Source organism: Eutrigla gurnardus (genome assembly GCF_963514095.1).
Source record: "Eutrigla gurnardus genome assembly, chromosome: 5".
Lineage (NCBI taxonomy): Eukaryota > Metazoa > Chordata > Actinopteri > Perciformes > Triglidae > Eutrigla > Eutrigla gurnardus.
Genome location: NC_139919.1, coordinates 17347284 through 17372196, shown reverse-complemented (window position 1 = coordinate 17372196; position 24913 = coordinate 17347284). Strand labels below are relative to the sequence as shown.

General features: G+C 39.1%; 1 protein-coding gene across 2 annotated transcripts in view; it reads right to left on the bottom strand.

Moving 5' to 3' along the window:
* The window catches only part of diaph2 (diaphanous-related formin 2), a 352630-nt gene that overhangs the window by 102736 nt on the left and 224981 nt on the right, over window positions 1–24913 (bottom strand). The window lies entirely within an intron of this gene.

Below are 24913 nucleotides of genomic sequence, written 5' to 3'. Positions count from 1 at the left end.
TATTAGCTTTTTAGCTAAAACGAGCTGCCACCTGCTGCTGGAAAATAAGGCTGATGAGAGCAGAGTTTGTGGGACAGAACCCCCGCCCCCCTAAGAACGACCTAAAACAGCTAAAAAAGTTCCACGAGGACAACTGCAGAGTTTGGTGTTAACTCTTTGTGGATGCAGTGACCCCTTTTTGATAGCGGTTCCCATGACAACTTGTCCCCCTTAATCCATCATAACTGGACTTGGAGTTGACCACAGTGGAAACCAGAAACTAAAGCCACCACTCAATCATATGTTTTCACTTTAAATTTAAAAATGGTAAAAACTGTGTTTATTTATATATTGATTATTATCCTTTCAATTACTTATTCAATGGTTTATTTATGAATTATTGTCTATGCACGTGTTGTGTGCCTGGTCATGGCACTTAAGGAAGAGACTTCAAAAACTGAGATTACAGGGTTCCACCACAAGCAGTACATATACCTATAATAATAATAATAATAATAACAACAACAATAATAATACTAGTAATACATATAACGCAGTAATTTAAGACAACCCTGATTCCTTTTCGTTACATGTCTCTATGGAATAAGAGGTCATGAGTGGCTTGAACTCCAGTGTTCAGTTTGAGGAGTGGACAACCAGCTCACTATGAGCTATACAAATACACTTGCCTTGCCTATGATATCCTCCATTTTGGATATAAGCAGTAGTACTCCAGCACAACAATAAACTAATATTTAAGACTTGGCTTAAACACATATTGCGTTCTATAATACACCCCTAATTGCTGCTATTTTAACCTTTAGAAAATGTGACATAAAGTCATTATTTTTAAAATTAGGATTATTTGTCTATGGAATTTCATTCTGAGACGGAAAGCTAATTTTTTTAGTAATCCCAGTGGGACACTGATTGTGTGTGTTTTTTTATTAACAGCACCATCAAGGTAAACTGTCTGAGAGTAAGTGAGGTATAGTAGGTGCCTTGATTGTACGTATTCAATCCTTTTTTTGCTTTTCCGCTCTATTACACATTCACATCCACAACATCTTGCTTAGATTTCCCCGTCTCTCCCTCATCCTGCAGCTTAGTCACTCTTTGTTCTCTTCTTTCCTCAGACTCTCTGCTTCCCCTCCTGTCTTTTTGGGCTTCTGCTATGTTCCCATTTGTAGCTCAAGAGCTCCCTCTGTGAGAGACTCTGCTGCCAGACAGAGGAAACACTTTATACGGGCATATATACACACATCTTAATCTTAAATTAATTCACTTTTTTCTAATCTGGTTGAGGAGCAGATTACCTTGACTATTATTTTACCGTACCTTTATTTCACAGTTTGTTACTTTGTGATGAAATACTTATTTTCAAATATAACATCATATAACATATTTCAAACCTTGCTTTTAATTAAACACTAAGATCTTGAAGGAAACCAGATGCATTTATTATGATTAGTTCTACCTTATATTCTGAGAGGTAAAACTCATTGATCTCTCACAGACATATTTCTCATTTTATCATTTCTCTTCAGCTATTCTAAAATGTGTGTCCCTTAAAATGTTCACTTGGACCACTGAGCATATTTAGATTTGCAGTGCTTATCCGTCTGCACATGTGTGGCGGTGTATGACTCATGAGTTGAGTGTGGGTGACTCAAGGACTGTGCTTGATTCTCTCTTCCTGATGCTGATGAACCGATGCAGAGATATTCCCCCACCCCCAAATCACCACAGATTATTCTAATTAAACCTTTATTTACACACATGTGCTTAGCTTTGACCAGAAAACAAACATGCCCTATTACTCAGTATTTGTCATGGATATATGTGGGTGAATATTTTTATGTTTTTTCCCTTCCACATCAGGTCACACCAGGATTTCTGGATTAGACGTTATGGGCCCTTTTAGAAAATGCACTCATTGACATAGTATATCTTAATAACAGCATAGATTAAAGAAAACAACCATGTTTCCAAAATTATTCCCACACATCAGCAACATCACTGCACTGAAAATATGACTTTAAAGAGCTTGCAATACCTGCTCTTTTTTAACGTAAACATTAAGCCCTTAATTACATCTAACGGAAAATGACAATGCCTGTCCATTCTGCTGACAGTAAATCACGTCATGGGTCCCAGGCGACCGCGCTACCCAGTCCTGTGGCTCAACAATGAGAAGTGTTGGCCCTTAATCACCCTGGTTTTGATTTACACCATCCATCCATACAGACAGCAATCCTTTACGTTTTCCAAGCATTGCTCTGTGAACTCTGGCAATCATGCCAATTGCTGTCATCCCCATCCCTGATTATTGATGAGATTTCGAAGGAAATTATGTATTCACTGGAGGAGAAAAGACAGCCAAGGCTCTTCTTGATTGGCTTTAAGCTGAGCAGTCATTCTGAAGAGGCATCTGTCAGATGGTAGGTCACATCCCCTCAGCATATTGGTTTTAGCTTCCATCGCAGATGACTGGTTATGGTGGTTCGCTAACAACAGAAGCGGAGCACGGGATGGGAAGAGTAACGGAATGCATTAAATAGGTTCACTGACTGGAAGATGTGGAACCGGGTACAAGGTATTTGGCAGTGGCAGCAGGAATACATTTTGAATTATTTAGTTAAAGGCACAGTCCTCACTATAAATGCAGCAAAGGTATGTTAGAGCCATCATCGTAACCTGAGCAACTTGTGTGTCTGTGTGTGTGTGTGTGTGTGTGTTTGTGCATTCAAGAAAGCAACCCGCCATTGGACCATAAACTCACTGACTAAACAACAACTATAAGAAATTATTTACTGTACGTACACCAAATTTTTTTCTCTTTGAAATACCACCAATGTATACCAACATTATTCCACTCATCAGTTACCCTATTTTTCCACTGGAAGGCTGTGCCAGTGTTTCCACAGTCATGCAACAATGTTATTTCTGAAAGTTCAGGTGAATTAATGGGCATCAACCTTTTGACAGTGGGTGTGTGAGTTTGCAACACCCGACTAATGTGTTTGAAATGTGATATTTTTAGTGTCGAACACAAAAGTTTAATTAAGTTCTTGGAACCTCGTTTCAACTCTCTGCATAAGAAACCAGAAACATATTTTGGGTTACTATAGAGACATGATCCAGAAGCTTCCACACCAATCAGCATAACTCAATTTTACATCCACTGCTGTCTGAATGGTGTCTAATCTGTGGACAAAACAACAGGATTCACTTATTTAATGTATCTTTAATTCATCTCTAAAAATAGTATTTTTTGATTGGGATGTTACCGGCTGCACAGATGCCATTTTCTTTAAAATTACTTCGAAAAAGAACAAACAGCCATGTAGGCATCAGTGTTTCAACTCATTGCTAAAACAGTTTCCAAAAAATGCAGGGAATATATTACAAATGTGTTTCATTTCTGCTTGTAGCTGTGCTGTGACCTACATGTAATGGCCTAAACCAGCGTTTCCTGTGCCCCTACACCACACTGATAAAGTAGATGCGGAGAGATTCATATCCCTTACACAGCGAGAAAGGTCAGATCAATTCTCTCACCGACCATATCTGTCTTCATTTAGCGGCCGCCATATAGGGACTTCAGAGGATATAACATCTCTTTGGAAACATATGTTTAAATAAGTGTGCGCTCATGAAGTATTTAAGCAAGGATGTGTTCAGTATTAATTTGGCTGGAGTGTCGGCGTGCCTTTTGTCTTCCATCCACATGAGACGAGGAGACTCGGTACGCACGATTGCCGAGCCATAAACACAGCCCCTTTCCACCTCAGGCAATCCTTAAACTCATCAGCAGTGTAATGAGACTTTCGAGCTGGGAGATGAATTAACTGACTGATTTTCTTGTTTTTTATCCCCCCCCCCACCATACAGAGTAGCTGAATATAGCGTCGGCAGCAATCCAGCACTGTGATGTATGTGGCATGACCGAGACACAGAAACATAAATGGGTGAAAACAGAGAAATTGATTGTCTTTTGCTAGAACAGTATGAGACAATCAGGCTCTCACATTAATCAATGTATTACAATAAGCACCCTGAAGGGCACTTCGGCAGTGCAGGCTATGATATATAAGCACGCACGTACGTGTGAGTGCACACACACACACACACACACACACACACACAGATACACAAATATGAATAGAAACAAGCTTATTTAATGGAATTGTACATCTTTGTTCCTAAAAACATTTTCTCGTGCGCTGCCCATTAGGATTGTCTCCTCTTAGTCGACTAATAGTTATGTTGTCCTTTTTTATGCTTTTTTTTTTTAAATACTGAATAGTTTATTTCCAAGAAACTCAAACATAATAATCACAGTATAAGACTAAGTCAGTTAAACTTCAGGGATATCTGTCTGACCATTTAGAAAGCACAAGTGGTTGTGAAACATATCCACCTGCTGTGGTGCAAATTAAAGTGACAACAGGTGCAATTGAGAGGCAACAGCAAGACAGCCTCCACTAGGGCTGCACAAAAAATCTTTAAAAAACTGCGATCTCGATTCACACATACACGTGATCTCATTTCTACACACATTTTATATCTCGAGCTGCATCACAAATGCTCCTATTTCCTTCCGGATTGTTTGAAGCGCCCCCAAACGCAGCACTGCCGCTGCCTCCTCCCTCAACCTATGGTAAAGCGTCTTTACAACACGTGATTCAGTGGAGGAAGCCGCCTGCAGTTGAGTGTTTGGAAAGAAGGTACGTGTCCACAGGCAGCGGTGTTTCTCCGCGTCCCATTCATTGCGCTGGGCTCGACTCGTCGCCTCGGGAACGCTCGCGAAAATCTTCTAAACTGAATGTTGTCGATCTAAAATAAAGACAGATTCAGCAACTGCATAGCTTATTTCTCGCTTAAAATGTTTTCAGAAACACCTTTCGGTGAACTATTTTCGTAAAATAAGAGAAAGTTTCCAAACGAGCCGCCATATTGGTCTGCGTGAACTCCGGAGCAGAGAGGACAGCAGTGAAAGCGATCGTCCAATCAGGTGCAGCCATGAAGTGTGCGCGTGATTGTATGAAGGAGAGCGCCTGTCAATCATCCTAGATCGACAACATTCAGTTTAGAAGATTTTCGCGACCGTTCGCGACCGTTCGCAAGCGTTCCCAAGGCGGCGAGTCGAGCCCGGCTCCTCTGATTAGCATAAAGTAGATTCATCTTCAACTTTATGCAAATGAAGAGCGGCCAACTGATAAACACTGTACAACATGAGGGATTTCGTAAGATGATAAACACTCACAACAAACGGTACTAGATGCCCTCCCGGAACTACTTTTCAAACATTGCGCTCCCGAACATGTACAATAAGCAGCGGGCAGTGGTCGAGGCAGAATTGTGGAAAATCGATGATTTTCCCGCTACATCTGATTTATGGTCCAGTCGGACCATCGAGCCGTATTTGAGCCTAACGGTTCATTTTATAGCGCCTGATTCACTATACTTTTTTTTTTTCACTTTTGTAAAAATGACTTATCTTCCAATGATAGAACTACTACTATGCCTCTGCCAAAGCAACAAACGTTTTTTTGTTTTGTTAAAGTTCAATATACAATACAATATATACAATATCAAACCATTTGTGCATATGACTTATAGAAGGCCTTGGTGTGGACTGTGTGCAGAGAATGGTGGGATCAACAGTATACAACCACCTCAGTTCTTCTCAGATCTCAAGCTAAGCAGCAATGGGCCTGATTAGCATCTGGATGACTGCTTGGAAATATATCAGTGAACCCTTAAACAAACTGATCTGCCTCGTGTGTGAGTGTTGCGTGAATGAGAGGCAAATTAGAAGGTTGTTCATTAAGCAACTTTGAGGGTTCATTAATCGTAAAGGTAGAATAATGCAGTTAATTTACCGCTGACAAGTTGAGAAAACTAGAGTGGCATGGCTGTCTGCAACGTCCTCAGGCCAACAGAAGGGGTTGGAAATGGTGAGCACTAATGTTTAGGGTGGCCATATTGGAAATTGGAGATTTGGACACATTGAAATACCTGAATCTTTAACTAAGATAATTAAATTACACTTAAAACTATTGAACAATAGTTTAGTTTTAGTGTTCTCAATTCTGTTTCCATGTAAAAAGCAGTTTTAAAAATAAAAAAGACAACAGCAAACTCATACAGGGAGAAGGCCATGTCAGTTAATAGTTGACTGTTCCAGGTGCTAAGTGCCACGGGGCTGACAGAAACATTAGGGGACTCATACAGACATACAGCACTGGGGTGTTTGTGCTGTTATCTAGTTGCCCAAGGCAGCCTCAATATGTGCTCCCATTTAGCCATTACTTAGGAGGGTTTGTAGCTTGCAGCCAATCAGCCTATTGTAATAACCAACAGCTTTAGGCTTTGCTGAAAGCTGTCATTGCCCTCAACGTACAGTATTACTCCATGAATATAAGTCACCAAGGAAATGGAAATTCAACTTTCAATGTATGAGCATTGCTGGTAGGCCTTTTGGAGGCTAATTAAAAGTGCCCTTTCCCAGTTTTAAACTGCATTTAGACAATGTTTCCCAACCCCGGGGGAAACCTTAGTCTGTGTGCAACTCTTCCTCACTTCACATGAGCAGAGTGGTCAAGGAAGTTATCTTATAGCCATACTTGACACACTTTTTTTGGTCCTGATGATTTTAATTTTACAGTTTCTATTCAGGACACCAAGAACAAACCACGCAGCCTGTTATGTCCCAGTCTAGGGGTCTAGGACACAACACGAAAAGGCCCCATCTTCCCCAAGTCCCAAGTGACCACAAACAAAGTAGTATCAGAATAATAAGAAAATTATTTATTTACAAATGAAGGTGATGACAAAAATCAGTTAAGTATAAATTAAATGAGCTATAGGCTTCAGGGTGGACCAAGGCCAAAACAACAAACATAATGGTTCCTGTCTAGGAAGTAAAAAGGGGTGTGTTGAAGTAGCTGAAAATGCATTTAAGTACATCCGGAGGGTTATATTGCTAAAGGAACTATAAAAATGACCCATGTTTACATGACTACTGCTTCATGAATATGTATGTGCAGAAGCCTGTGTCACCTTACTAGAGCAAGATCAGCCAAATACCCCAACGACTTAATGAACAGCTATTCCTCGATTGACCTGATTGTATATCATTATGAATCCATGTCCAAAGGATGATGAGAGTTGAGGTGAAATAAAAGGCTCTAACTGTGAAACATTATCACTGAAAGGTTTTGGATTTTCATATAGGAAGATATATACAGACAATTACAGTGTTATTACACCTTAAGTTCCTTTTTCGTTTTTTACACCCTTGTTGAGTGCAAATGGTCAGCACTTGAAGGCAAAGTGGGGCAAGAGGAAGCCATTAAAGCTGGCAGACAACCAGGAGCCTGACTGGGGACATGTGGTTCATGTCCATCTAGCCTCATATCCACCAATTCAGACTCTCCCTGGATATGATTTGTAGGTGGAAGTACTGTCTCCCAGAAGTCAATACTCTTCTTTAAGCATTTCTGAAAAAACAGAAAGGGGTCCAGCTTTTGTCACAACTTTTTCCCTTAAACAAAAGGGTGGGGGTTTATGTAAGTACAATGGGCCAAGGCATAGCGAGCATCGGAACACATTCTGGAGATCTATGCTGCATGCTTGAGAAGCTGTGGTATTATTCTTTTCTGCACTTGATTAAGTCAGCTTGGAAACATAGCCCAAGGGCAGAAAGAGGGGATTATCATTGTCTTCCTCAAAGAGGAAAGCTTTAAACGTGCCCATAAAATTACTGGAGTCATAGTCATTTCCTGCTAATGGCCTGCCTTATTAGCTATGAGGCCATTGCCCACCTTCTCTGGGAACAGGTGGGCAGTATTCAGCTGGTCATCCCAGATAACGTCTGGTGTAACAGCGATAGCACACTCCACTGAGTATGCAGTGGTCACAACAAGAGTTACTGGTAGGGCAGTCATTCTAGGAGTAGTCATTCTTAAGACTACACCACAAGCAAGGGGTGAAACAAGCCAGGGAAGACTGAGCTGTCGGGTCCAAGGCGGATCAGAAATACTGTATGAGCATCCGCTGCCAAGGTTTTGCACTCACAGTGGCAAATTATCTCTGTTGGTGAAGGGAGCAAGCCTGGCAAAGGTCAGCAGCAATAAAACTATGTTGCTGCTGTGTCTTCAATACTAACAGATGACTAAGGCTTATCTACTGCATGTCATAAAAGTGTGTATTGGACTGATGGCCAATATACGAGTGGAACTTGATTTTTTGGGGTTTTTATCACATAAACTAGTCAAAAAGTCGATCGGCAGCTGCTGCCTCAGCTTGTCATAAACTGTATTAACTTTGGTACAACATAATAAATCAGTTAAATCCAGCTGGTGAGTGGAATGGCTTTATAATGGTGGCAGTAAAGTCTTAACCATGGATATGTCTCTGAAATGCACAAGTTACTTTGGTAAAATAAAAAGAACAGGTGTTTCATTATACCGCTGGGTTTCAGGGTCCAATGAGATAATAGATGAGTCTGTTTGCAAATAAATAAAGCTCTGTGTTGGCTATATCTTTCCCATATAAAGAGGCAGCATTTATCTTCTCTTGACCCAGGACTCACATCAGCAAGCAAGACATGGTTGGCACGGTGACAGGGAGGCCCACGATGAAAAAAAAAAGAATAATACAACCAAATTTAAAGAGCATAACTTTCGAACTTTGCCTCGTGGATATGAACATGAAGGGAACCAAGACAAAGTAGGACAGGAGGCTGTATTATCCAGGCAGAGGCCTCTTCAAGTGGGGGAAAAAAGTGTACAGGAGAAGCTGGAAACAATAATGTGCTGACATGAAACATAATCCCCCTCTGTCTGCGATTTTATTGGCAGCCCCTCCAAAACATGGTGGCTCCCATATTATGACTTAACACATCAAAATCGCAGCATAGCACACACAGAAAAGGCCACCTGATGATAAACACAGCAGACAGCGTCAGAGGCTTTATCTCGTGGCTGCCTGCAGCTCGACACAGGTTCAATTTGGCCCGCAACAATCGATTCTGTCCGTCCGTACCTCTGCTTCAGTCAGTGGAATAAAAACAGACCTTTCTGTAAGGAGCAGGTCTCAGCTGGTGTGCCATGTCAAGGCAAAGAAGAGGGAAACTAAGGACCGTGAAACATCTGAATTGCGGTTGCCCATGACAATGGGACGCATATTGTTCCTCGACATAATACATTTGTTTGATCATGGCCCCAGTAGTAAAAAGTGACTATGATACATTTTGAAAGGTAGAAATACATTTAAAAACAAATTAATGAACGACCACACATGAACAGTTGGATGTTAAAATAGCTTTAAGACTGATGGATTAAAATAAAATTCCACCTGTGATTCTGTTGCATTTTAATGTTAGGATATGAAATTAAGGCAAACGCGTGCACAATTTAAAACAAACTAAACTATTTGAGGAAGAAAAGTGATCGCCACCCTATCTTTTAATTGTATTGATACAGTCATTTAGGCAGCAATTAATTAATAAGGACATAATCAACAAGAAGCTAAACTTGACTTTATATTGAAATACAGCCTAATGTACTCGCTTCACAACTCTGGACAACAACAACTTGTTGTTGGAGATTAACTCGAGAAGCCAAGTGGGGATTAGTGGCACAACTTCACCTACTTCCAATGTGCATGCATCAAAACAACAGCAACACGTGTATTATAAAGGACAACTTAATTGTTACGATATACTGCAATGTTACAAATGCATTCGCAAGGTCACTTATCTCAATGCCTCAATTATTATGAACAAGTGAACCATCAAAACAAACTTGAAATCCTTTATTTTAAAACAAAATTATTAACTCTCTGTACACACATAATTCTAAATGAATAGTGCTGCCGTATGCTGCCATTTGGCTTGCAACAGGTAGGTGACATAACCCTCCAAATAGCATTATTTGTTTGTTTATTTTTTGTTGGTTGGACGCAATCATAAAAAGGTTTTTTGGTGTGTGAACAAGCTGCCATCGTGTGGGTAAGTCTGTCCTAAAAAAAAAAAAAATGACACCGCGGCTGAGTCTCTATTTGAAGAGAGCATAATCATTTCCTGAACTGAAAGGGTTGAGCATGATATCAGATTCATTACACAAGAGGCAAAACACTCTTTTATGACAGTGCGCAATATAGAACACTCCTTTCATGACAATTATTAATACCCTGTCCCATTTATTTGCAATATCAACCCTCGCTGAAATGAAGGTTGTCCCTCTGATCAGTATGCAGGCGACCTGGCTTCAAATCGTCAATTTCACATGCAAATGCGGTGCAACTGATTTAAATAATATTTGAATATGGATCACACAGTGTGACTCCATATCACAGAGCTGGGAAGAAAAGAAGGTGGGAAATGCAAATGATCAGCATGTAAGAGAAAGGTCATAGTCAGGGCCTGTTGGATTTATTTTGGAAAATAAATGTCTGGCTGCTAAATGAAACTCATTCCATAAAGCCAGAGGAGAAAATTAGAGATCTCTAGGATTAACATGATACAGACGAACTAACACAATGTGGTTTGTTCTACACAAAGGAAGGTGTCTCTGAAGCGGGTATGTCGTTTGGCTAGAATAATGGAAACAACAGCTACCTGATTTCCAAAATGCGACAAGATAGGAGAAACTGGCAGGATGCCGAAAGCATTAGCTACCGTCAATCTTCACTTCGGTCACACTAACAAATCCCTCAGAACGCAGAGCCACATCAACACCTGAGAACAACAACATGAAATTACTGTAGGTCAAGTAATGGCAATGTGTGCGGTTCCTTTGGAATTCACTAGTGCATCATTTCCTGAAATGGCGTGCGGCATGATAGTTCAGATAAGCATGGTCTTGGCAGACCCTGAAACAACCACGCCGTATACATGTTGCAAAACAGGCAGTGAATGTCTATGTAATGCTATGTCTTTGCTTCTCAGGGGGGGCATAAATCACTAGCTATGGTGGATATCTTCACATAGTGGCATGCATTAACTGGAAGGGGCCCGGGGGGGAGCCTACTCCCCTGGGCCTAGTAAAACTCAATGAGCAGCCCTGCGATGCTCGCTTCAAGCCATGCTTTTAAATTATATTGATAACAGGCCGTGATAAAAAATCACCCAATTTAGTATCCAAAATCAATTCCCACCCCCCTCCCACTTACTGACGGCTGCCCAGATTCTTATGACAACATTTGAGCAGCAGACACGTTTTTCTCAACAGTGGTCAATAGAGGCAGCGAGTGTGGGAAGGAATGGAGAGAAAACAGAGGCACTTTACTGCAGTGACCACCTAGTCAGTAAATGATCTGTTGCCTTTCTATGTCTGGGATGATGTGTGTTTTTCTCCACGACACGTTGTGATTTTTGTCCATAGAACAAAGAGGATGAAAGGAATCATGATTGGTACAATAGAAAAGACCTGTCAACTCTCTTTCTACTTTCCACTTTCTAACGCATACAACCGTGACAAAGGCAAGTCTGGAATACATTTCTACACTTAAACCCGACATGAAAGCTAGAGTTAAAAAAAACAACAACAAAAACGTGATTTGGATTTTTTTTTTTTTTTTTTCATTCGTGTAAACAGAGCAAATATGTCTGCATCTGTTGCGGGCAATTAGTTGTGCAGGAGGCCTTGTTCCTAAGAGAATAATACCATAAGAGGATAACACCCAAATGTACAGCAACACCAACACACAGACACGCCGTGCCTAATCTTTGAGAGACACTTAAAGCACATTTCTGCCTACATAATGCTGGGACAGGAGATTTAGTCTTCACTTTCAAGGCAGTGAAAAGGATCACAGACCCTCTGAGGTGATTTAAATATTTGACTTATCTCCTCCATAGTCAATACTCTGTCTCCAGCCTAGATTTGGTCGTTTTTGAACACTCTATACCCAAATGTGTTTAAAAAGCAAAACTGCCATTTATAATGTCAGTCAAGCCGGGGTGAACTTCTTCTTGCCTTCTTCCGCCTGTAGGCACACATTTACTATTATTCAATTTTCACTTCTTATAGCTTTTGGTAATTTTATGAACACTGTGCTGTCGTGTTTGACATAATGTTCTCGAAGGTCATTTGTGGTATGTGTTGCTATTAAAACAATAAGGTAATAATCATTTAGGTGATTATAAGGCGGCTGTGGCTCAGGAGCTGGAGCGGGTCGTCCACTCGTCGGAGGATTGGAGCGGTTCAATCCCCAGCTCCTCCAGTCCACATGTGTAAGTGTCCTTGGGCAAGACGCTCATTGCTCCCAAAGGCTGTGCCATGTGAGTGTGTGTGGATGATTAAATTAGATTCTGATGAGCAGTTTGGCACCTTGTATTGCAGCCGCTGCCATGAGTGTATAAATGTGTGTGTAAATGGGTTAATGTTGACACGTAGTGGTTGAGGCGCGAGACATTTGTTATGTAACTGCGAGTTCATACAATATTTCATCAGATGTGACATTTTGATCAACACGTTGCTAAAGTCGTTAATTTAGTTGATTGTACTTTCGAGTGGGGTACCATGGAAACCTATCTGACACCGGCTCTTTATAGAATTGTATCTTGAGATTGGCGTCAAGTTAAAGCAGTGCCTGGAGCGGGGAACAGTTTCATCATAAGTGAGATACATCTGAGGAGAGCACAAAGAAACACCTTCTTTCCAAGTGCACTCTGACCTGACGGTCTTGGTCATGACTGTCGTTTTTTCCAACCTACATGAGTTGAAACCACGGCCACGTCAGTATGGCGAAAGCCTCGCCAGCCGTGCTCCCATGGAAATCATGTTCATATCTGTGCTGTAAAATATGACAGCTACAATAGGTTGGAAATTAACTCAATTGGACAAATTTACCTTTTATCAGACCACAAATAATTAGCTACTCCCCCTGCTTCACTTCCAGCTGCCAGGGGACTACTTTGGGGAGGAGTGGGTGGCGACTCTGGTAACGCACCATCAATTAGTGATTTCTATTCAGCCAGCGCTAACTGGAGCAGATAGGTTGCCACGCTATAATAATGATAAAGATAATGGTCACTTCGAGTTTCTGTTTTTTTTCTGTCTTCAATCCTTTCGATGAATTTTCATGAGGTCCGACGAGCCAAATCAGTCATATTTTGATTAGAGATATTAATACATATCCCACAGAGAAAATACAAGTGGTCGTGGAGGAGAATATGGAAGGGCGCTCCATGTTAACGCTGAAATGACTATTTAACAATAGTGCGATACCTATTTGGCAAGCTTAGCCTTTTTAATATAGATCTCAGCGCTGAGCCATCACACAGGCACACAACATAAATCCTCAACTGGGTGGACATATTGTACTGTAGATTACGCTCTTTCAGTCAGTCAATATTACAAAACCCTGCACTTGTTATTGTAACGCCTCAACAGAGCCTTATCTGGAGGGTGCAGGGATCACCTCAGAGAAAACTCAATTTCCTGCTCATTTGTACAACAATCCCCATCATTATCTCACTTATCAGAATTGCCTGACAGACATGTTTTCATGAGTTTCTCCATGACAACAACTTTGAAGTCCCTTAATGTTGAGTAAAATGTCACGTCAGTGACTGCGACAGTTCAGGAATACAGCAGTTGTATTGCTCCAACAATTGATCTGACAGGTCAAAAGTGTTGCATCTGCTTTGCGATATTGTGCTCAGCCAATCACTGGAGATCTGAAGCACTATGCACAGAACTACAGCGCTGTAGAATATAAATATTCTAAACGACAACATGGTGCATGTGAAGAATATATGAATACATATTATCTATAAAATCAACCTAATTGAAATGGAAAAATATGTTAGCTATCAACATATCAGTAACATTCCTGATTGGAATATAGACAGGACTGTAATCGATATGAGTACCTGTGAACACGCTGAGTGAGGCAGGTGGTTAGCCGAGAAGCAGTCAGGGTTTCTCCACAACATAAACACATGCACTGTTTTTGTGATGATTTTGCAATTTAGCCACCCAACTAATATAGATCAGAGGCAGAGAAGTGGATTATGCTGCATGAGTGGTTTGAGAAGTTTGTATAGGCATTTTGATTCAAGCTGACTAGCTGCCGTCCTCCACCAATGAGCAAACTACAAACGTTTCAGAGCCAGCATTCAAAACCTGGTTTCACTATTGTATTTAAATACAACGGACTTACTAACATGTTTAAAAATAATTAACAGATGATTGAAATGAACTAATTGGGAAATAATCCAGGTTATAGCTTGTAAAAAAAAAAGCCCATACAGTTGATGAGGAAGGAAGTAAATTCAATTCATAGATAAGTTATCGCCCATTAGGACTCTTCTACTTCTCTTCTTTGAGAGAAACACATCATTGTTCTTCCATCACTGTTTTGTTCAAACCCATGTATTCTAATGACTTTAAAAGTAAAAGAAAATCGGCTCCCTCATGCATCCCTGGTGCAGTTACATTCCCTCTACTGCAAATGCAAATTACCTGCCCTTGGGATTTGCTTGGTCTGGGTCCTGAGTTCTCTATGTCAATAAACAGGACTTTACTTGGCCGTGTTGGAATTCTGCTTATGTGCTTGTTTGAAAGAGGACAGTTGTCAATCAGCGACTGATACATTTTGAAAATACTACAATTTATATATAATACTACTTTAATCTACAGGGCTGGATCGGTTCTAGTTGTGCGTTAGTGCAGAAAACATAGTTATATTTGAAAGGGGGCTTCTGTGTTCACCTCGGCTCATGGAATTCTCCCGGCATGGGGAATGGTCCACAGTGACAGGCTGAATTTCTAGGTTGGCAAACAGCATTATTCTCATTCCTGGTGCCATTGTCACCTCTCATTGAAATCTGCTGTCACGGAGTGGAGCCTGATGCTAAGCAGGGTTGCCGGCCTCCCCGCATGTGTCTATCTCTATCTATATTCATACTGGCTGGCCAAAGTGGTGATGTAAGAAATCAGAGGTGGAGGGAAAGAAAGATGGACAGAAAGGAAAAAAGAAGGGGAGAGAGTGAATAGTTGGTTAGGTCTCACAATGAACTACTCGTCCACCGGGAAGTGAGTACGGAGAAGGGGAAAAAAAGGAAAAAGAAAAACGAAAACTCTCTAGAGCTCATCACTCATCCTGAGCTGGTGGAGCTCGACAGGTCTGTTTCCTGTTCCTAATATTCTTCATGACAGACTGTCCATTTAAACGGCTGGCCTCGCTGATCCTGCTCTATCACTCTCAGGGTCCGGGGATGAGTATACCTTAAACAACCGATGTGGAAATTGTTTCCATTTCTAACCACAGTGACAACGTTAAATTGACTAATGGTCGTGTGTACTTGATGTTAGACTGGCGGGCAGGTATAGCATTTTGTATATGAAGTTGTTAATTCAGTACAGCAAGTTCAGCAAGTGTGTCAGCCAATGCAGTTTTGAGAAAAGTATGTGTTGGTGTGAGGGTGATTTTATAAAACCTCTAAATAATGAAATTGTTCTAGCGTTGGCTTGCTTTGTTTGAAAAAAAAAAAAAGAGAAAAAAAAAACCACTATAACCATGTAAATATGCATGTGCTGCAGTACATACAATGTCCAGTCAAATCAACTGGAAAGCTGGGTCTCAGGACTGGAAATACAGCCATCAGTTGTGCATTGCTGAAGACTGTGCCTTCAATAATACAAAGACTCTTTGCCAAATTCCTTTGATGTATAAATGATGAGATCTCAAACACAAATACTTCCGAGGAATATGCCTGGTACTTGGTACTTGGCAAAGAAATGCACAAATGATGGATGAAGAGGTGCGGACCTAGCACAAGGAAGGCGATATAATGTAAACTCATCAACGGTACTTCAAAGGTTTATCACTTGCCCAACAAGCGATGGTCAGGAAAGCCAAACATAACACAATGGACACGACTGAGGTGCATTTATCAGTAGATACCACAACAAACATGTCAAATCATTAGTAGACAGTGTGGATGTGTTGTTGTCCTAAATTAACCCCATTCCTCTCACTGGAACTTGAATTTATTTTATTTTTTCTTATATCAAACATTCAGAGCCAAGGGTATTGTCTGTATGAACCTTATCTACTCCAACTAATTTAGCATTAATACATATTTTATTACTTTTGAAAGTAAGCTGAAAGTTTATAACTTGGGAATAAAAAGTCAAGGAATTAAAAAACTCTAAGATATTGTACTGTAGTGCAACCATGTGACTGATTTGTGTTGCTTGAAATACAGGAATACTTTTTTGTTTCTTCAGGGCTGTGGGGGATTCAGACGTAGTGACTGTAGCGTCAAGTCATCTTAGGTTAGGGCTTTTTCTTCGTCTGCCTCGCAAACCCTCACTGATGCTCTTGAGAAGCATCAGTGAGCTGCGATCTCCAGGTTTCTCCACAGATTTTCAAATCTGGGCTTAAATCCAGGCTTTGGTTGGGCCTTCAAGTACAAACAGAGACAAAGCCACTCCACTGTTGGGTATGATCTGCGTCACTGCATCACTGTAAGTTGAATCTCCACCAAGTTCTGCTGTTATGTATACTGTACACGCTGGTTTTGTCTTGCTCATAATTTCCATAGACAGGACCAGCTTCTCTGTTGTTGGAAGCATCACAACTCGTTTAAAGAAATCAGAAAACTGTCTTTACGTTTACCCACATGCAATTTCCCACTTTCTAAATTGCAATAAACTTTAAATTCTGCACATCCGTGAGCCTCATACCACACCCTATTAACTCCCATGATTAAATGGCAAATGGAATTCCCACTGAGAATATTAATATGCACCTAAATCAGATTGTCATTCAATTACTTCTAAGGGAGAATGGAAAAGTTTGACTACAAATCTAAGAAGGGCAACTTCACTGAGGGTGAACTACACTTTTTTTTTAAATCAAAGGTTGAGATGGTGTGATGTGTTATTGTCATCGTTATGACACTCTCAATTTTTCAAATGGCTACGTATAAGAAAACCATTAATAAAAAGGGAATATATTCTCAAATTGTGTTCCTGTGGGTAAGATAACACAGTTGGAGGTCAGGGTGATATCGCTGCTCGCTTCCTCAGAATTGGAGAATGCCTCATCAGGTGTTGTTACCCACAGGGGACAAACAACTACCGATAGATGAAGCCACAAATGCAAGTTAATAAGGTCTTCCTTTCTTGTCTACATAGGCATTTTTTAAAATCTTGGTAGACTACATCATTTCACACATTAGCAACTGATACAGATGTTCAGTACATAGAGGAACAATTGTCCTAATGCATTATTTGGAGGATGGACATTTCACCATCACCAATTTCTACTCCAAAAGATGTATTAGATGCTAAAACCGAAGATCACATAAAACAATTGTTTTTAAAACTAGTTTCTAGAAATGTTTATATATACAAAAAAATAATATTTAATTTAAATTAACACACTATCAACTACATTGGCACAAAGGCTATATCTGCATTTTGCTGTAAATGGTCTATATGTCACAATATTGCTAGAAACACTATTTCTTATGTGTAAATTTTGCTGATTGCAGCCTGTTTTTGTCGCTCTCTTTCTCTCTTTTTTTTTTTTTTACAGAAATAGTATGCATATGTTCGTTGTATTTATACATGTATTAGATTGGAATCAGCATTTGGGAGGAAATTGGTTAAAATTATACCATGAGGGTCACAAAGAAAGAAGTCTTCTGGGAAATTCAGGAAGGTTGCCAAGCAAGCAGATGGGTTTCTGGATACTTATTATAATTATATTAATAACTCTGATAATTTGGGTCAAACATGCAGCACTGCATTTAAATGTAATAATTTACACACTTTCTTAAACATCAATACTGCACATCTTCAGGGATTTTAGGGCTTGGTAATTGATTTGAAGAGTACTTTAAACATTGTTTATTGCACCATAACTATTAAAAAAAATAATGAATCTAATATTTCTAACATTATATCGGGACACAGGGAAACTAGATCATTGTAAATTTGCTGAAACAGTGGCAATAACCTAACTAGTGCAAATCCAACTTGTTTTTAACTCTGCAGTCTAGTAAAATAAATAATGAGCCAGATTCATGTGTGTACATGTGCCTTAAAATTTTGAAACCCTTATAATAACAGGATAGCACGGATACATATGAAATCAGAATTACAACTGTATTCGTGTTTGCCTTCAGCAGGCAGTCATGTTTAAGTTTCCATCTGTCCAAAATGTCATCACCTCATAATTTTGTCCAATTAGACATTTGTGTGAAGTTGTCATAATTAGCATTTGGATTATTGAGTTGTGGCCAAAAATGTGTTTTATGATGTCACAGTGACGTTTGAACACCAAAATCTAATCAGTTCAACCTTAAGTGCAAGTGGAGGTTTATGGCAAATTTAAAGAAATTCCCTCAAGGCCTCCCTGAGAACGTTATGGACATAAAAGTCGGACTGACACAGAAGTGAATGGTTCTATTAAACCAACAGCTCCTAACACACAACTAACACATACAACATGTAATATTATAATATCAATAAATAGCTTCTTTCTTTCTCATCATCTCCTTCCGTAGTCACATTTTTAAAATCAAGTCAACACATCAGCTGTGAAATAAATGATGAGTGATTGTTTCGGTTCAAAGAATTAAGGTCACATGCATATTTTGATTTGTCATGTCTTTAGATAAAAAAACAAGAACATGTGTACATGTTCCAGTTGTTTCTAAGTATTTTACTTGAATTCTGTCCCTTCTTCCTCAAACGTCTGCAGCTGACTTTAGTCTGGCACAAGGGAACATCATCTCTACCTCATGATTCCAAGCAACTCCATTGCAACCAAAAGACAAATGATATCTTCTGTGTTCCACCCCATCCAGAAAGGCATTTTGTCTACGTAATACAGAGCCAAGTACTGCTATAAGTTTAAATGGGAAATGGGCACTGCTTTATTATGCTGCAGTGCCTTGAAATGAATGTGGATAATAGATATATTCACAGCGGTATTAATATCCTCAGAGTTCATCTCCCCCCCACCCCCACTCATTCTCCATTTCTCTCTCACAGGCTCCAAAGTACTTTGCCCTTGGCTATGCCTTATACTAAATAGATTTATGAGAACATTTGTGTCATATTTCCTCTTTTTCCCGGATTGTCAAGACAGATTGTCAGTGCACCACTGATTGAGTGGAATCACCACACAGACTTAGTTCCTATTGTCAGGCCCCACATATTCATCTCTGGGGGGGATTTAACAAGGCAAATTGGCCAATGACACTTCTCTCAAGGCCTTGCCACTGCCATTAAGATGAGGTCAGGGGTATGAAAATAGTGGATTATATGACTACATTTCAAATGGTTAATGCATCAATAGCCAATAGTACATTGGAATGAATGCATTAGCAGTACACAAATATTTTGTTTGTAAACCACTCGTATAACCTGGAGGGCAAACCAAAAAAGAAGAAAACATAATACAGAAAAAAGGAAATAAATAAATAAAATGGAGACATCCGTTCAACCCTTGATATACACAGTACACTGTATACATGTTCAGAATGGATTCCACACGTGTTTAATCCTAAACAAATAAATACAAAAAAACACTGGCCACCTCTGCTCCACGTCTGCTTGCCAGGCAGATGGTTAGAGAGTTAATGGTAAATGATTTATTTGCATTGTTGGGATCTGATCATACAATCATCAACACCCCACTTAGATTATTATCAAACAACCAGATCACAAGAGCTATTGATAGAGCACCTGGGGCGTACAGTCACATGAGCTATAACTGGTAAATGCTCATTACTTTACTATATACTAAGTCTTTGATTCATTAACGTGTATACTCAGTGAAATACACTCTTTACAGACTGTACTGAACTTTAAAAGAAATGCTGACTGAATCAGCAAAATCATGAGGAAAACAAGCAATCTCTACAAGGTAGACAGAGTATACTGTATTACTCAAACACAGTAATGAGCTACCATCCGTGTGTATGTAGAGAACTTAGCAGTGAATCTGCTTTGGATTTGGATCAATGTTTAACCTGAGCCTATTTAAGGATGAATCAAAACTGTTAATTAATAAGTAAGACAATGGAAAACATATCCAGTGCATCCATTCCTGTGCCATGATGCAATAATAACTGACAGCAAACCAAGTCTGTGTTGTATATCTTGACACACTAAAGTTAGCAGTGGTGACGGTGAGCTGCTAAATGTGACCCTTCACTTTGAGGGGAAGAATACAAAGAACAAATTCAAATTCAATTCATTTTCAATGAGGAGGCCTTCGCCCCTTTACGCTACCCAGACCTCCTTTCAAATCCTTCATCCGTCGGAGTGATTTATCTGTAGAGATCAGCTATGACACGGTGGCAGGGGAGGTTACCAGTCCACTGCTTGGACAGGGATGGAGCTCACAGTGAAATATGGCAGCGCTTCCTATACAAAGCCAATAGTGAAAACAGAATTGGTCTTGTAAGGGAAGGCAAAAGGTTGAATTTGGCGAAGGATCTTTCAGGCAACAACCCTGATGTCTTAAGTAAGGGGCACTGTGAAATATGCTCTCGATGAATGCATCCTGCATAAGGATACATATGTGCATGGACACAGGCAATCATGAATAAAATGTCAACAATGTTGCTCCTACGCAAGAGACCATCATGGTATTTTATAACAGTTTGCAGATTTTCAGTTGCCATAAACTTTTAAATCTACTGACAAATACCCTAATTAATTCAGCATTGTATTATATGCTACTTGAATGTCTTTAGAATTTTATTAAAATATTTAGTCAAATAGATAACATTGATCCGGTACATGGTCAGATGTTTTCATTTGTGATCTTAACTCTGTTGTAAAAAAGGTTACAGTGTTGTTAGTAACACAGCAGTTCTCACTATCAAGGTTGGGCATTGTGCTGTACAACACATATAATTCAATACGCTCCATCTGATATAATATCCCTTCAAGTGCCATCCATTTAAAAAGAGGTTGAGTCCATTCATGGTGTTTCTTTTAGCAGCTTATCACTGTGAAAAAAAATCCTGATGAAAAACATTGTCAAAAATATGTCCTTGTTTATTCTTCATGTTAATCAATCAATTATTGTAGATGGAGGAAGTAGAGCAGCATGTTCCTCTATTTCATTAACCTGAGGGCAAGACTGACCAACAATTCATGAGCTTTCTTTTCTTTTTTTGTGAAGAAAATGTGTTGAATAGAAAACGGTTCATTCTGAAATTAAATAAATCTTAATTTGGTATTAGATGACGGTGCTCTCAACCAAGGTGTGTGCATTCAAAATGAAATACAATGCCTTAAGATAAGAAGTGCTCAGAGAGATCATACACCTTGACCTTCAGTATATGGCTCACAATATTTTATGATATTTGCATTCTGATTGGATTCTGGGTGCTGCGATATAAGACAATAACAGAATCAGTTACATTTATATCAAGTCACAAAAGCAGCCAAAACATCCCTCGACAATTCTATTACTGAACCATTGAGCCATTGAACTAAAAAAAATATATATAAATCACTTTTTAACAAAAATATACATTCTGTTCTTCTCTATAAAGTGCAATATATCATATGTCTGAGTGCATTTTTTTATCAATTAATTTAAAGAGCCGTTGATGACTTTTCAATTATGAACATAAATCATCTATATTCTTTCGTCTGGGTTTTCAAGGCTTTATATCTGTGATACTCAGTGGATTAGAGGTATTGGAATGTACATCTCCACATCCTTTAAACCAAACCATAGCAACACTTAAATATCTCATTATGACAATAAAAACAGTATTTCTGTACAAACCTTCACTGATATTCAATTCTAAAACACTATTTTACCATTTACATGTATTCAGTTAGAACTCACAACTTTAAAATAAAAACCAAGGTCACAACTCAACCGTTGAAGTGCAAATGCCTGCATCAATCCACATCAAAACAAGATATTTTTGATGTCGGAACTAAGCAAAGGGTTTTTTTTTTAGTGCATGTACAAGTAAAAACTAGAATAAAGACTTTTGCATACTTTGATGACAGCTTTTTGGCTTCTATCATAGCTAAGGGATAGCTCTCAATACCATTTAAGTATGTCCTTTTGTGGTGTTTTTTGGGAGGTTTTTCTTAAAAAAAGCAACTGGTCGATGTTTCCAGGAATATATATTAATAATGCTAACAACCTTGATGATGGAGGTAATTAGGATAGAAAGGCATTGTCATGACCGAGAAGACCAGATCAAAGAAAGCGAAGGCAAAGTGCTACTCATTTTACTGAGCAGGACCTCATTAATTTAAATTGCATTCATTTGACAGCCTCTTTGTCCGCCGCTACATATAATCCAAGAGTATTAAAGTACGATGCAGGATAGTAGGTCAAGGATAACTACTACATTTATTCCTTACATTTTGGTTTTTGCAATAGCTTTTTTAAAAGAAAAGCTAAAAGCACTGCAACCCGGTTCACATACAGTGAGCTCAAATTTAACAGCAAATTTGACAACCAGGTTAATTATAAAACAAATATATTCGTCAAGAAACTTTATTCATGTTAATTAGGCCTGAATGTAATTTGGTTGTGAGAACATTTTAAGCTGCTTAAATTTAATGAACACAAGAGCGTAATTATTTTAATACTTTTTCTGCTCAATAAAGTCATGTGTCCACAATGCATTGTTAAAAGCCCGGCCCTTCCCTTTGTCCGGGTCCTATCTGGAACATCTGCAGCTTGCTGGCCCTGCATGCTGCCTTTTTACATAATTACGTGGATTTTCATCAAAATTGACCTTGATACAGGTAGGCTTCTATAATGACTGTATCCTAGGAGAGAGTCTCCTATGGGCATATCTCTATCTGTTCGACTTAGTCTTAGTTAATGTTAACCTCTACCTTCCATTAGGACACTCAAACTCCTCTGCTACCAGGCTTGTCTAAGGGCATATTTATTTCTGATCTAATATGATATGTACAATCAGAAGCCTTTGGGACAATTATGGCCCACAATACTTTGCTAGGCATGGAGGTAACAGTAAGGTACTAGAGTAAGACATAGCAAGGTAGGAGTCAATGAAATGATGTGATAATGGCAGAACTTACATCATGGTCAACAGACAGTAAGGTCAATATTGGTCGCAATAGTGGTCGCACCATTTTAGTCAAGCGTGAACTGTTGTTATTTTATTGCAGTTAAACTTTCCACTGATATATCTAATACCAACCAACCTGAGTACTCTGGGAATAGATAGCTGCACTGAAAGTACTAAACCAGGGTTTTATTGCTACCTGTAGTCATAATCACTATATGCTATGGTAGGCCACTGGATAAAACATGGACTCATCAATGATGCAATTAACAATAATGGCCAATCGTTCTTCATTCCAATATGTATAAGCTATAAAATGCAGATACACTTTTGAACGACTGTGGGGAAAGAGATGTGCATCATTTTGAATGGGGGCGGAATACAAATTGTGTCCAAGCGAAAGCAGGGTGGCAATCTAATGTCTTAGAAACACTGGATGAGTGAAAGTCTGAGGCAGCCAATCAAGGCGGTGAAAATTATGATTTCCTGGGGAAATTATGCAGGCCTGATTGCACTTATCAACGAGGTAGTTGTACAACTTCCAAACATTGCAGATGACCATTTGATTACATTTGAAGCCCAATTTAACAATCAGAAATTGTATGCAGACCACAGGCTTTACACAAGAGATGTATTTCCCAAGAAAGCAAAACAATCGGAAACAACATGGATTTTTTTCCACCTATGAAAAAAATACTGTCAACGGTTTTTCTTGTCTGTGATTTTTTGTTGTTGTTGATGTAATAGTTTTATAATGGTACATTCTTTACTTGTGTAGTTCAAGTGAACATTGATTATAGGGTATTTTACTATGAAGCCCAGGAGGAGTGACTGTTGTCATGGTAACAACTAATGGGTTTCCAAATAATCAATATGGATTATTCAAACTGTGGCTATGAGTAAAATCATTGTATACTCGTTAGTAAAAAAACTTGGTTTGCTTTGGGAAACATTCTAGTCATTCAAGTCATTATGCAGTAAGATGAAGGACCGTTCCCACAGGAAGTGACGAGTACAGCGGGGTTTAGGTAAGAGACTAATGTTGTGTTCAAAAAACACTGTTATCAGAAGCAACCATTCCTAAGTGTACCTTGGTATCGTACATGTACGTACACTTTTTTATGAGCATATAATCTATTCATTGCTGTCAGGATGTAAAGAGAATTTCAACAAATATAACAACTTGCCGACTCTAGCTTTAAGCTGAAAAGGAAGCTTTTGTAAAATTGTCCTTAGCCAGTTTATGTGACAGGAGACCAAAAGCCTGTAAAGGATCTGAAGATAGTGGCAAATAATTCAAAGATGCTCCACTGTTTCTACAGGCAGTAACATTCTTTTCAAAGACATGGAGAGGGCCAACACATGGCCTGTGGTCAAAATAAATCTGATGAAATAGAAATAGAGCATCGTCAGTAGAGATTTCCGCTTTTCTAATTTGCCTAGCTTCAACATGCTAAGGACACCATCAAATATATGGAGTAAATCAATATATCGAAATATGGAATTTGGTGAAAAAAAAATGTTTTGCTACTGTTAGTATTAACAAGATAAAAGCTATTTGGAATAGTGTAGACAAAATGTAAATAAGATCACAGATTCAAACATGTTGACCCTTCAACTAAGTGACTTATAGGTGTGTTTAGCACTAATAATGCCTCGAAATTTGGTCTCCTTCACTTTTATACAGTGTCCAAGTCCCACTGTATGTGATGACCATTGTAACAAGAGTGTGTGCTCACACTAAACTGTTTTCTGCAGCCCTCCTCCTCAAACGGTTCCTGAGTCCTCAGTCAATTAACTTCTTGAATATCTCCTTGAATAATTAATTTCCGTGAAATGACAAAGTTGATATAATTCAAAAATGTGTGC